The sequence below is a fragment of the Canis aureus genome, chromosome 20, assembly GCF_053574225.1.
Source record: "Canis aureus isolate CA01 chromosome 20, VMU_Caureus_v.1.0, whole genome shotgun sequence".
Classification (NCBI taxonomy): Eukaryota; Metazoa; Chordata; class Mammalia; order Carnivora; family Canidae; genus Canis; species Canis aureus.
In genome coordinates, this window is record NC_135630.1 from 22,281,413 (window position 1) to 22,294,625 (window position 13,213).

At 35.8% G+C, this 13,213-nt stretch overlaps 1 long non-coding RNA gene and 1 pseudogene across 4 annotated transcripts in view; both read right to left on the reverse strand.

Moving 5' to 3' along the window:
* Positions 1–1,612: 1,612 nt before the first annotated feature.
* LOC144291533 (uncharacterized) overlaps positions 1,613–13,213 on the reverse strand; it is a 35,922-nt gene continuing 24,321 nt past the window's right edge. For 2 of the 4 annotated variants that reach the window (XR_013358858.1, XR_013358859.1), the window contains exon 4: positions 1,613–1,922. This is a non-coding gene — a long non-coding RNA (uncharacterized LOC144291533). Of the gene's footprint in view, positions 2,971–13,213 lie in introns of all 4 variants that reach the window. The other 2 variants (XR_013358861.1, XR_013358860.1) reach the window with 2 other exon arrangements.
* LOC144292020 (U4 spliceosomal RNA) lies at positions 3,938–4,061 on the reverse strand (annotated as a pseudogene).

Genomic DNA, 13,213 nt, shown 5'->3' on the forward strand with positions numbered 1-13,213 from the left:
AGTTATCATCATAAGGCTAAATATATTCAGTTCTATAAACATATCAATACAAACTAAAAACTAAATATATACAGTTTATTTTGAGGTTGTAATTGATCAATTTTTAAAAATATCCTGACGTAGTTCTATAAAGAGCTCCAAATTACTTTGAAATTGTTAAGACCTGTGAAATACAAAATGATGAGAATCTTTGGTATAATAGAAAGTGCAAGTGGTTTGGTGGTCATATAAGACTGGATTCGAATCCCAACTCTACTACTTATGATTCAGATACCTTCGGATTGATAATTTAAGAGCTCTGATCCTTAATTATATCACTCCCAGATGGGTTTGTTAGTGACTACCTTGGAAAGTTCTTTTAAGGATTATGTGAAATTATATTTAGAATGCACTTACCACGGGCCTGTCAGCAGACACTTAATCAACCAAGGCTACTATTGTTGTAGTGTTGGTTGGGTGGAAGTAATAGTAGCAAAGATAGGAGTATTAACAGTCATGGCTTTTTCATTATTGTTGTGGAAAAAAAAGCAATACTTTTTTGTTGCTAGTCACATGGAGAATTCCAGAAACAAAACCTGAATATAACATTCTTTCTCAATAATGTACTTCTCTTTGTCAGTTAATGCTATGGCCAGTCACTGTTGCACACATGAATGCATTGTGACTTCTGATTAACTCTTTCCAAATAAGTTCAACTCATATCAGGAGATTAAGCTAACTCATATGTGATTAAGCTAAAACATATGTGATGTTGGTTTCTGCTCTCAGTGCAGTTTTAAACTGTTAAACCCACACCAGCTGCTTTCATAAACCAGCAATTCTAATCATCCAGTATCACTCCTCGAGGCACATTAGATTATAGAAAGAATGCGATAAACCAACACGAATTTTAGATTTTCAGCAGATTTATTTCAATTTCTAATCAAACTCATTCTCAGTGTTTTCCCTGACCATTCTTGGGCAAAGATATTTAAAGTAGAGAAAATTGCATTCAGAGAATGAACAAACAGATGAAGATTTTGTGCTGACAATCCCAGACCATCTCTTTTTGTTTCTAGTTATTTACAACAGAACTCCTCAAAATGATTGCCTCATCATCTCCATAATTTAAATGCTTTTTAAAAACCACTTGCCCCTCAGTTCAAAATATAAACATGACAAAAGATCAAGGAGATATCCTACAACTTGCAAAATTATTGAGATTCTTTATGAAGAAAAAAATAATCTGATCCTGAAAACAAGGACAATACTATACACTATTTTAAGACTTCATCCAAAAATAATAATAAGACTTAGTTAATAGTTACTATGTTACTAATAGTTACTATGGAAATAGGGACTATTTTCCAAGAGTTTATCATGTATTAATTCACTTAAGGCATACAGAAATTCTGAGAAATTAATGATATTCTTATACCTCATTTTTCAGATAAGAAAACTAAGGCATAGGAGGGTAAGTGCCTTGAGATGATCAGTGGTAAAGCCAGGTTTTAAATGCAAAAATTTGTCTCCTTGGCTGCTCACCCTTAATACTTATTTTTATAGTGATTTTAAAGACTATAAAAATCATGAATGACACTCAGTGATTATTTTAATATAAAAGATACTTAAGTGATTATAAATCTCATTTTATTTTTGTATATTGACAAGATAGTTTAAGAAAAATCACAGTGTTACCAGTCCCACTAACAGATGTTAAAAACTAAAACAAAGCCACTGCTTAATAAAATAACTTGAGCTTATCTAAAAATTTCAACTTTTAAATTTCATCCCTTCTCTTGTTTTCACTCCTGTCTTCCCTAGCTTTTCAAAGAAGTTTTCAAGTGTCTGTTTCCAATTTCTTCTGTGTTCCTACTCTGAATTGTCTTCTTGTGTTTGCTGGTTTGCAATTGCTATTGATGTATCTGTTGTGGGGTTTTTTTCTGAAATAATAGAAAATAATAGAATTTTATTTGACTCTTCTTAGTCTATTTCTTAGTCTTTCCTGCAGTTTGTCCCAATCATTCCCCTCTCAGTGAGTATGTTTGTTTAATTAGCTTAGCTTTTCTTAGCTGGTGAATCTTGGAATGTCTACATGAATAACCCCGGTCATCATTCCTGAAAAAGTATGAGATACTAAAGGAAGAAAATGCCCTCTCTTCGCTACTTTCCTTATTCACTGCAACCCCAACCTCTACTCTTCCCCTGTCTTAATCCTACCTCAGGGAATACATCAGCTAGAGCTTCATCTGTCTTTTAAAGTGCAAATGCAGGAAAAAAGAAATAATTTCTGCGTTTGCATTGCCATTTTAGCTTGAGTATTTGAAGATGTCTGGCTAAAGCATACACCTGACTCTGGTAAAAACACTCTGGTTAAATATATACCATATTCAAGGGAAAACTAATCAAGGAAAGTTTTTCAATTCAAAAGAAGGGCCACTTCTCTAATACGTATCACATGAGGATGGACATGTTTAGGTGAGAAAATGCCAAATCTTCCCTTATGATATAAAGTGACAGCGTGCAAAAGCATTTACTGATTTTCATCTGTTAAATTCATTATCTTACATAATGGTCTTTCCAGGTAAATCAGCAGAGGGACGTAAAATTGCATAAATTTGTTCACCAGGTTGTAAATGTGCCAGAGTAGCTGTTTTTCAGGTATCTGACTTGACTCAAAAGCTGAATGCTCACTTGTGTTAGTAAGTAATAAAATACTCGTGCCTGGACTCACTCTGGTCAGGTGCCAAACTAATTATCTATTACCTGATATTATCCAGAAGGACTCTTTACATAGTTCTGATGCAAGCAGGTAAAATACTTAATCCTTCCTCCAAATAGACTAATCCACAATCTGCCTAGATAAAATAAAACTGAATAATGGCCATAATTTTAAAGCAAATTGCCACACAAGGTCACTGACAAGTCTTGAGGCATTGCTAGTGACCAAGTGGAACGTTGGTACTGTCATGTCTTATACTTGGAAGCAATCTGTGAAAAGAGAGAGGGAACAAAACAATAAGGTTAATTGATCCAGTAATATGATAACTGACAAAAGAAGAAAACAGGTCTCCTTATATTGTGCTCTTTCTTTGTTATAAAAACAAAAACAAAAACAAAAACAGTTTAAGCTTACATAATTGGTAATGAGGGAACCAGGAAGAGATTTGAATCATGTGACTTATTGCATTGCTTTTTTTCAACCCTCATTTCACTAAATAGCTGTTTCTTTTTATACTGCACTGGGTATAGCTATGTTTAAGCCATTATAAAATCACAAAGTTGAAGTACAAAAACTGCCAAACTAGAAATTATAAGCTGGGTATCTATTTTTTTTTTTTTTACAAATAGTACATATGCAAAAAGGAAGAAATTCTGAAAAGATCCAAATAAGCCTGCTATTTTATTTTGCTTAATTATTAATGAAGAAATATGAGCATTATCACTTTCTTTTTAAGTTTAATAACTTAAAATGTGAATTCTGAAAATATACTATAAGTTACACTTAGTAGATTTCAAGACAGTATCTAGGAGAGGCCTTGTGGTGCTTGGATTATACTAAACAAGCTTTGAAAAAAATATCAATCAGTTCTTGTATGGATGTATCATTTAGTCACAGCTCCTTATGGACCATATGAGGTGTTTGTTAGTGCATGAATTTTACATCTTCCTAAATTAAAAACTCTATTTTATCTTAAATATAAAATATTTTGTGTTGTTTCTATTGTAGAAGTTCTACTTCTTTCTTTATTTTTTAATCTCTTATGTGTGTATTGATTTAATCCTAAATACCAAGTAATATTACATAGTACTGCAGATCTCTAGGCTTGCAAGTGATCCCTCTAATGATTCAGTTGAAATGGAGACTGGAATAATAAAAATAGACTTAAAGGCATTAAGAGATTGATAGAATGATAAATTCATCACCAATTTAACCAATTTACTTAGCTAGAGGATGTCTAGGGATGGAAAATGATATTTAAAACTGATTTTACTTTTGAGAGTTTATGTCATTTTTCAATTAGCAATAATTGTGCTATAGACAAACTTCATCGGCCACCATACCGCCACTGCACAAAACTTTGTCATTTTTAATGTAGTTTTCTCGATACAAATTTTCTTTTAGAACAGCAGTAAGAAAGGAGTGCATACTATCCAAGTAAATGAGTAAGTCCTCGTTAGGCATTTTTAAAGTAAACTTAAAATATAAGTCCTATTTAAATTTAAATTTAATTTATTAACTATTGAGGCACTGTTTGGAGATAGCATACTAGGGATAGATTGCAGGTGGCTTATAAAAAATGAATTATAATAATCCATTCTTCTAAAAAAGTAGAAAATCATATACCTTTGTAATCATGTTTGAGGATGTAAATTTTAGTTGTAAATTAATTGATTCATTCAATATTTCCTGAATATCATCTCTCCTTCAGACACTATGGCTAGGCCTTGAGTCTGCAGTGGTGAATCAAACCCAGAAGAGCGCACTGCAAACTTAAGTCGGCAGTCAACAGAAAAATGCCAGAAGAAACACAGATGGTGACTACACTTATCATGGGGAGCACTGAGTAATGTATAAAATTGTCAAATTACCATGTTACACCAGAAACTAATATAATATTATATGTCAACTATATTTTAATATTTTTTTTAAAAGTAAGTGTAAGAGAGTTGGAGTCAGGAAAGAGGAAATATTTAGTTAGGGGCATCAGCCTTTCCTGGAGGAGGAAGCATTTAAGTTGAAACTTGAAAGATAGTTAAAATTTCAACAGATAATTAGAGAGAGGAGGGATTTCTCTGGGAGTTATAATTAACAGTATGTGGAAAGGCAGGAAGCAAGAATTCAGGAAATATGCAAGAAGTAACCTAGGGAATTCTCTTGCGGTATTGTGTAGAGACTCATACTATCCTTTCTGCCTCTCAGATGAGATTATGGGTTCAGTGATTTCTATGCAGTTAGGAAATTTCGGAAGGTCTTCCATTTCTTCTTCTTTATAAATTATTTTCTCAGTTAATTTTTCTTTCCGTCCTCACAAACCTATCATCAAGGACCAATTCCATTCTTGCCCTGCTCCAATCTACTTTCTGCATAGCAGCAGCCAGAGAAAATGATGTCAGAGTCTCTCTTTTCTGTTCCAAACTTATCAGTGTTTCAGGGTTGCCTGGATGGCTCTCAGTCAGTTGAATGTCGGACTCTTGATTTTTAGCTCAGGTCATGATCTCAGGGTTGTGAGATTGAGCCTGGCATCTGGCTCTGTACTAGGCATGGAGCTTACTTCAGATTCTCTCCTTTCCCCCTCCTTTCCTTCTCTCCCTTCCTCTCTTAAAACAACAAATCAATGTTTTCTTTTTTCACAGTTCCTGAAATAAATAAGATCTAACAAAATTTTATCTAACAAAATTTTATCTGAAAGTTCCTAAAAACTTCTCCTAAATTTGCCGCACTAGTTAGTATCATTCAGGTACCAGCTAAATGTCAGTTTCTCAATGATTTCTTTCCTGACTCACCTAATCTAAATAGGCTTTCCTTTTTATCCTCTCTTGTGTAACTCAATCCTTTTTCTTCCTTTTGTTGAAAGGACTTGCATATTCACTTATGTATTTGCTTATATGACGACTCTCATTACCCATTCTTGTATCTCCTACCTAGCTTTACTAAAAGCTCCATTAGAGAAGCCATCAATCTACATCTGATTCAGTGCAGACCCAGTACTCATGTAGTGTCTGGAGGAAAGATGGGACACAATGGTTAAGTACGGATTTAATTATTTTACAACTGAAATCCACATCCCAGAACATAATAATTAAAATACATAATATTTTTCTTAAAATGGCTTATTATGACTCCTGCTTTCATTAAAATATAAACCTGGATTTTTATCTGCAATTAAAAGGAGAAAATATTTCTTGCTTATCAAACTTTCAAAATAAATGTTATAAGTTGATTTGATTAGCAATCCTCTTTCTATATTCAGCTTTACTTTCCCAAGCATCTGGACATCCAGCAGTAAATCTTTAAAATTATAATGATACATTTCCTTTTTTTATCCCTAGAAAGCTATAGAAAATAAACACATACACACACAACTATGTAGTTATAAAAGCTTATATCCCAGTTGATTCTTAGCACTATTACCATAAAATATGGCTAAAGTGAAGGAGGCCACTATAGGGATGAAAATGATGGTAGAGTGTGGAAAGTGGGTGCTAAAATTCTATTGCCAGTTCTATTCATAGAGTATGACAGACTGGATTTTCCACAAATATCTCCTATCTCACATTTTCTTCTACATCTTTTACTCTGATCAAAAGGTGGGGTCCATGAACCACCTCTTGAACCTATGTATGCTTCCTACTGAGTAATAGGATAAGCTACATGACTCCTGAGGCAAGGTCGGAAAAGGTTATCCCATTTGTACCTTGTTACCTGGAACTCTTGCACTTGAAGTCCTAAGCCAGCATGTACACTGAGACTACAATGTTATTAAGAAGTCAAACCACTTGGAGAGACCAAGACTAGGCACTCTTGTTGGCAGCCCCAGTTGGAGACTCCTTGCCCAGGGTCCAGGTATTGGAACAAACAAGCCTTAAGATGACTCTGGCCTCTATTCCCCAAGGCAGCTCTAACCTTTCAGTCTTCCCAACAGAGGCCCCAAACATTATAGAGCAGAGTCAAGCAAGCCTTTAATGTCATCTCTTTCCAAAACCCTGACCCAGAGGATCCACAAGCATAATACGTTTGCTATCTCAATATTGCTAAGTTGGGGTGATTTGTCAGAACAAATAATCATGACATATAGTCTAACACTTCTCATTCACAGGCAAAGAAACAGATCTACATACTGCAAACAAATCCACTGTGAGTAAAGGAATAAATGGTTGTTTTATAGTCAGAGGTGGGTTGATAAACATTGCAAACAATCCAGCTAGGCTAAACTGCAAACTCCAAGGCTGAAGAGGAGGACACAGGAACTAGGAGCCATGTTCAGGGAATGTTCCAATTAGGAGAGAGGGACCCTCTGAACTACTCAAGATGGAGCAGTTCTGAACAGTAAGCTAGCCACTGGGAAGGTGGTCAAAGGAGAGACTTAGCATCCAGATGTGCTTCTATTCTATAATACACATATGAACAGTGTTGCCATGCAGCTCTAGAGATGCTGAACTACGATCAAAACTTCAGGTCTTATTATCTCTGTCTCTATCTCTATCTTTGTCTCTGTCTCCATCTCCATCTCCATCTCCATTTCTAATCTCATTCCTGTTTGAATAGCGTGGCTGGATTTTTACAAATTTTCCAAATAACAGCTTTTGGGTTTCTTTCATTTCCCTAATTTTTGACCTTTTTTCCTATTTAATTCACTTCTTTAAAAAAAAAAAAGATTTTATTTATTTGAAAAAGAATGAATGAGAGCATGAGTAGGGGAGAGGCACAAGCAGGAGGAGAAGCAGAAGGAGAGGGAGAAGCAGGCTCCCTGTTTAGCAGGGAGCCTCTTGCCGGGCTTGATCCCAGGATCCTGGGACCATGACCTGAGCCCAAGGCAGCCATTTAACTGAGCTACCTAGGAGCCCCACATTTAATTAATTTCTAGTTTATATTTCTTTCTTTCTTTCTTTTTTCTTTCTTTCTTTCTTTCTTTCTTTCTTTCTTTCTTTCTTTCTTTCTTTCTTTCTTTTTCTTTCTTTCTTTCTTTTTCTACTTACTCTGTTTAATTTACTCTTCTTTATCCAGGTTCTTTTTTTGGAAGCTTAGATCACTGAGAAGTGCTTCTACTTCAGTTAGAACATTTGATTTGCTCCTTTCCCTTGTCATTTTTCTCAAAAATTTTAAAAGAGAAACAAAATCTATCAAATAAGATACTAAAAGAAAAACTAAATCCAATTGCATTATATAATTATGAGCTCATCCTACTGTATTCATGTAGAGTTTTTGATTATCACTTGGACTTGAAATACATGATTCTATATATAAATGAGATAAAACATGCTTTTCTAAATTTTGTCTTCAAAAATAAGATAATGATTAAGTAGCTACAGGAGAGATAAAAAAAGAAAAACAATTCTGACATTTTCAAGAAAGACCCTTGTGCTTTCATTTTTGAAATGCACTATGACTGCAAACTATGCCAAGTGGCACAGGCTCCTAGAGCTTGGTGTTTGGAGTCCTCCAGCAAAAATGCTGTTTTCTCAAAGCTATTGTCCATTTTTAAGATATTGAAATTTTGGGGTAACGAGGTGAAAAGACTTTCTGGGTTAGCATTTTATTTATCCCTTTATTAAACATCAGTTATGTACATGGCACTACACAAGGCATTTTATAAATTACAAAATTAAAAACGCCTACCCTTATGTTATTAAAAAGCTGACTACAACATTACCGGAGGTAAGTAGAAAGGGAGAGATTATTTGGGACTGAGTATTAATTAACTAGAAAAGAAAAGGTTTTTAAGCTGAGCATTCATTCATTTGTTGACAATGATTGAAGAGATACTTACTAAAACCATGCACTGAGATAAATTTGAAATACACAGTGTTTTGATTTGCTACAGAAGGAATAGAAGGCAAACCAGTCCTGGCGAAGCATGTTTCCTCTCTCTGAGCCTCCTTACTGCTTCTTTCTGTACCCAATGTAGAGAAAAAAGTTTAATGTATTGTTTCCCAGCCTTCTAATTTTAACCTTCCTTTCTCACCAGTCTTCTTAGTCCTGCCTGGACAGATTCATTTTTTTCTGTGTTCTTAAAATATACCTATATTCTAGTTTCCCTGAACTCTAGATCTTCAAGATTCTTCTTCCCAAAGACTCTGCATAGGCATATCTTGTATTATTCGTGCTTTGCTTCATTGTTCTTTGTAGATGATGCGTTTTTTTTTTTTTTTTAAATGAAGGTTTGTGGCAACCCTGTTTGAAAGAAGTCCATTGACTCCATTTTCCTAACAATTGGCTCACTTTGTGTCTCTGTGTCACATTTTAGTAGTTCTCACAATATTTCAAACTTTTTCATTGTTGTTATATTTGATACTGTGATCTGTGATCAGTGATCTTTTGATGTTATTACTGTCTTTGTTTTGGAGCACCACAAACCATGCCCGTGTAAGACAGCAAACTTAATCAACAATGTTGTGTTTGTTCTGACTCCTCCACCAGCCAGCCTTTTCCCCATCTGTCTCTTTCCTCAGGCTTCCCTATTCCCTGAGATACAACAATACTGAAATTAGGCCAATTAATAACCCTACAATGGCCTCTAGGTGTTCAGCAAAAGGAAGTGTTGCATGTGTCTCTCCTTAAATCACAAGCTAGTGAACAAGTCATATTGAAAGCTGAGACAGGCCTAAAGCTAGGCCTCTCGTGCCAGTTAGCCAAGTTGTGAGTGCAAAGGAAAAGTTCTTGAAGGAAATTAAAAGTGTTATTCTAAGGAACATATGAATGATAAGAAAGCAAAATATAGCCTTCTTGCTGCTATGCAGAAATTTTAGTGGTCTGGATAGAAGATCAAACCAGCCATAATATTCCCTTAAACCAAAGCCTAACCCAGAGCAAAGCCCCAATCTCTTCAATTCTGTGAAGGCTGAGAGAGGTAAGGAGGCTACAGAAGAAAAGCTTAAAGCTAGCCACGGTTGGTTCATGAGCTTTAATGAAAGAAGCTGCCTCCATAACAGAAAAAGTACAAGAGGAAGCAGCAAATCCTGATGGAGGAGATACAGCAGGTTATTCAGAAGACCAGGCTAAGATTGTTAATGAAAATGGCTACACTAAACAACAGATTTTTCAATTCACACAAGACAGCTTTCTTTCTATTGAAAGATGCATCTAGGACTTGCCTAGCTGGAGAGAAGTCAATGCCTGGTTTCAAAGCCTCAAAGGACAGGCTGACTTTTTTGTCAGAGGCTAATGCAGCTGGTGACTTTAATTTGAAGCGGTGTTCATTTATTTATCTGAAAAGCCTAGGACTCTGAAAAATTATGCTAAATCTACTCTGCATGTGCTCTATTCATGGAATAACAAAGCCGGGATGACGACACATCTGTTTACAACACAGTTTACTATTTTAAGCCTACTGTTGAGACCTACTTCTTAGGGGAAAAAAAAAAAAAAGATTCCTTTAAAATATTACTCCTCATTAACAATGCACTTGGTCACCTTAGAGCTCTGATGGAGATGGACAACAGAGCTCTAAAGTGACCAAGTGTATTGTTAATGAGCAGTAATATTTTAAAGGAATCTTTCTTTTTGCTATTTTCATGCCTGCTAACACAACATCCATTTTACAGCCCATAGGTCAATGAGTCATTTTGACTTTCAAGTCCTATTGTTTAAGAAATACATTTCATAATGTAATAGCCGGCACAGATAGGGATTCTTCCGATGGATCTAGGCAAACTAAAAGGAAAAACTTCTGAAAAGGATTCATCATCTTAGATATCATTAAGAACATTCATGATTCGTGGGAAGAGGTCAAAATATCAACATTACAGAAGTTTGGAAGAAGTTGATTCCACCCTGCTGGGTGACTTTGAGGGGTTCAAGACCTCAGTGGAGGAAGTAACTGCAGATGCCATGGAAACAGCAAGAGAACTAGATATGATGTAGAGCCTAATGATGTGACTGACTTGCTGCAATCTCATGACAAAACTTGAACAGAATAGGAGTTGCTTTTTTTTTTTTAAGATTTTATTTATTTATTCACAAGAGACAGAGAGAGAGAGAGAGGCAGAGACACAGGCAGAGGGAGAAACAGGACACAGAGAGAGAGAGAGAGGCAGAGACACAGGCAGAGGAAGAAGCAGGCTCCCTGCAGGGAGCCTGATGTGGGACTTGATCCCGGGTCTCCAGGATCATGCCCTGGGCTGAAGGCAGCACTAAACCGCTGAGCCACCTGGGCTGCCCAGGAGTTGCTTCTTAGGCATGAGCAAAGAAAGTAGTTTTTTGAGATGGAATCTACTCCTGGTGAAGATGTTGTGAAAATTGTTGAAATGACACACGCATACACATGCAAAAAAAAGATTTAGAATAGTTGATAAAGCAGCTAAAAAAGCAGGGCTTGAGAGGATTGACTTCAAATTTGAAAAAAAGTTCTACTGTGGGTAAAAGGCTATTAAACAGAATCACCTTGTATGGAGAAATCACTCAAGAAAGGAAGGGTTAATCAATGTGGCAAACTTCATTGTTGCTTTATTTTAAGAAATTGCCCCAGCTACCCAACCTTTCAGCCACCACCACCCTGATCAGTCAGGAGCCACTAACATTAAGGCAAAATCCTCTACCAGCAGAAAGATGATGACTCATGGAAAGTTCAGATGATGGTTAGCACTCTTGTTTTTAGCAATAAGGTATTTTTAATAAAGTTATGTACATTTTTTAGACATAATGTCATTGTATTCTTAATGGACTATAATATAGTGTAAACATAACTCAGATTTGTTAGGAGAGCAAGAAAAGTTATTTTACTCTATTGTAATACTTGATTGCAGTAGTCTAGAACAAACCCATGGTATCTCCAAAATATGCCTTTGTCTTACCTTATAGTTATTCAAAGTCCAAACTGCCCCCAGTCTTCCTTTTTCCAATTGTATTCTTATATATCTCCCCCACCCCTTATTTTACGATACACCCACACATGCACACACATTCATCTGCTTCCTGCTTATCATATGCTTCCTAGTTCAGTTAATGGCATCACATTCTACTCTATCACTTTACTACTCTAGAGTAGTAACATCAGGCTCATTTGGGGTTCCTTCCTTGACTTCACTATCTTTCCAATTAGTCATCAAGTTCTGAAAATTACACATTAGCTGATTGTTCCACTGCTACTTTCTTAGTTCAGACAGTTGCCATCTTACTGTTTTGTTCATTTTCATGTGAATATATTCTCTTCCATTTCTAAGGCAGCGGTCAGCAAATTTTTCTGTAAAGCGCTAGAGTAATGTTAGGTTTTACAGGCCATAGCTCTGTCTCAACTACTCAATTCTGCTGACAGAGTACAAAACTGAGATACACAATATATAAATTAATAGGAATGCCTATGTTCCAATAAGACTTTTTTTTAAGATTTATTTATTTATCATGATAGACATAGAGAGAGAGAGAGAGGCAGAGACACAGAGAGAGGCAGAGAGAGAGGCAGAGGGAGAAGCAGGCTGCATGGCAGGCACCCGACACGGGACTTGATCCTGGGTCTCCAGGATCGCGCCCTGGGCCAAAGGCAGGCACTAAACCGCTGGGCCACCCAGGGATCCCCCCAATAAGACTTTATTTTCAAAGACAGATGGCATGCCAGATTTAGCCCATTTGGTGTAGTTTGTGGGCTCCTGCAGTTGGATTTTGTTCTAAAAACTGAATCTGATGATAACTCTTAATAATTTCTTTTGAATTACCTTATCTATAGGAATATTTCCCAACAATAAGTCCCCTAGAGTCATGTGAGATTATAAACATGCAAAACACAAAATTATTTGTGCTATATTAAACATGCTGTCAGCATCATATTCAATTTGCTGTGGTTTTTTTGCATGAGTTCTATCTTTGTGCATATTAACTTGCACTTTAGTAGCAAAAAATAAAGGCATGAATTAGCAATGAATAATTTGTCATTAGCTGTTAGTTTGCTTTGTTTTTTAAAGAGTTTTATTGATTTATTTTGAAAGAGAGAGCCTGAGCAGGATGGGGGTAGGGCGGAAAGATGGACAGAAAGATTCCTCAAGCAGACTCTTGCATGAGCTCAGAGCCCAACATGGGGCTCAGTCTCACGACCCTGAGATCATGACCTGAACCAAAATCAAGAGTCAGACGTTAGTTGACTGAGCCACCCAGGTATCCCATAGCTGTTATTTTAATGACAGTTTAAAATTACTTTGTTTGGAATGGTACATTTTTGAATTATCAATTATATTTTTATTAATAATTATTCTTAAAGTTCTTCACCCACTCAGGTTGAAAGATGGTTCATGGAAAGGGCAAAACTCAGCCAAGACAAATCAAGTATTTGTTCAGTTTAAACTCCCAAAATAATCTTTTGGAGTTCATTTTAAGTGCAAAAATTATAAAAGATATGCCTTTCATCTGTAAGAGTCAGATTGTATTGAGAGGAAAAAATGATATATGGATTTATAATGCTTTGAAATTTGGGTCCTTGCTGAATCTGACAAAATTGCATCTCCCAGAGATAGCTAATTCCTGGAAATGGCAAGTGACTCCTTTGAGATGTGGCTTTTATGTACAAACTGACCAATCCAGAGT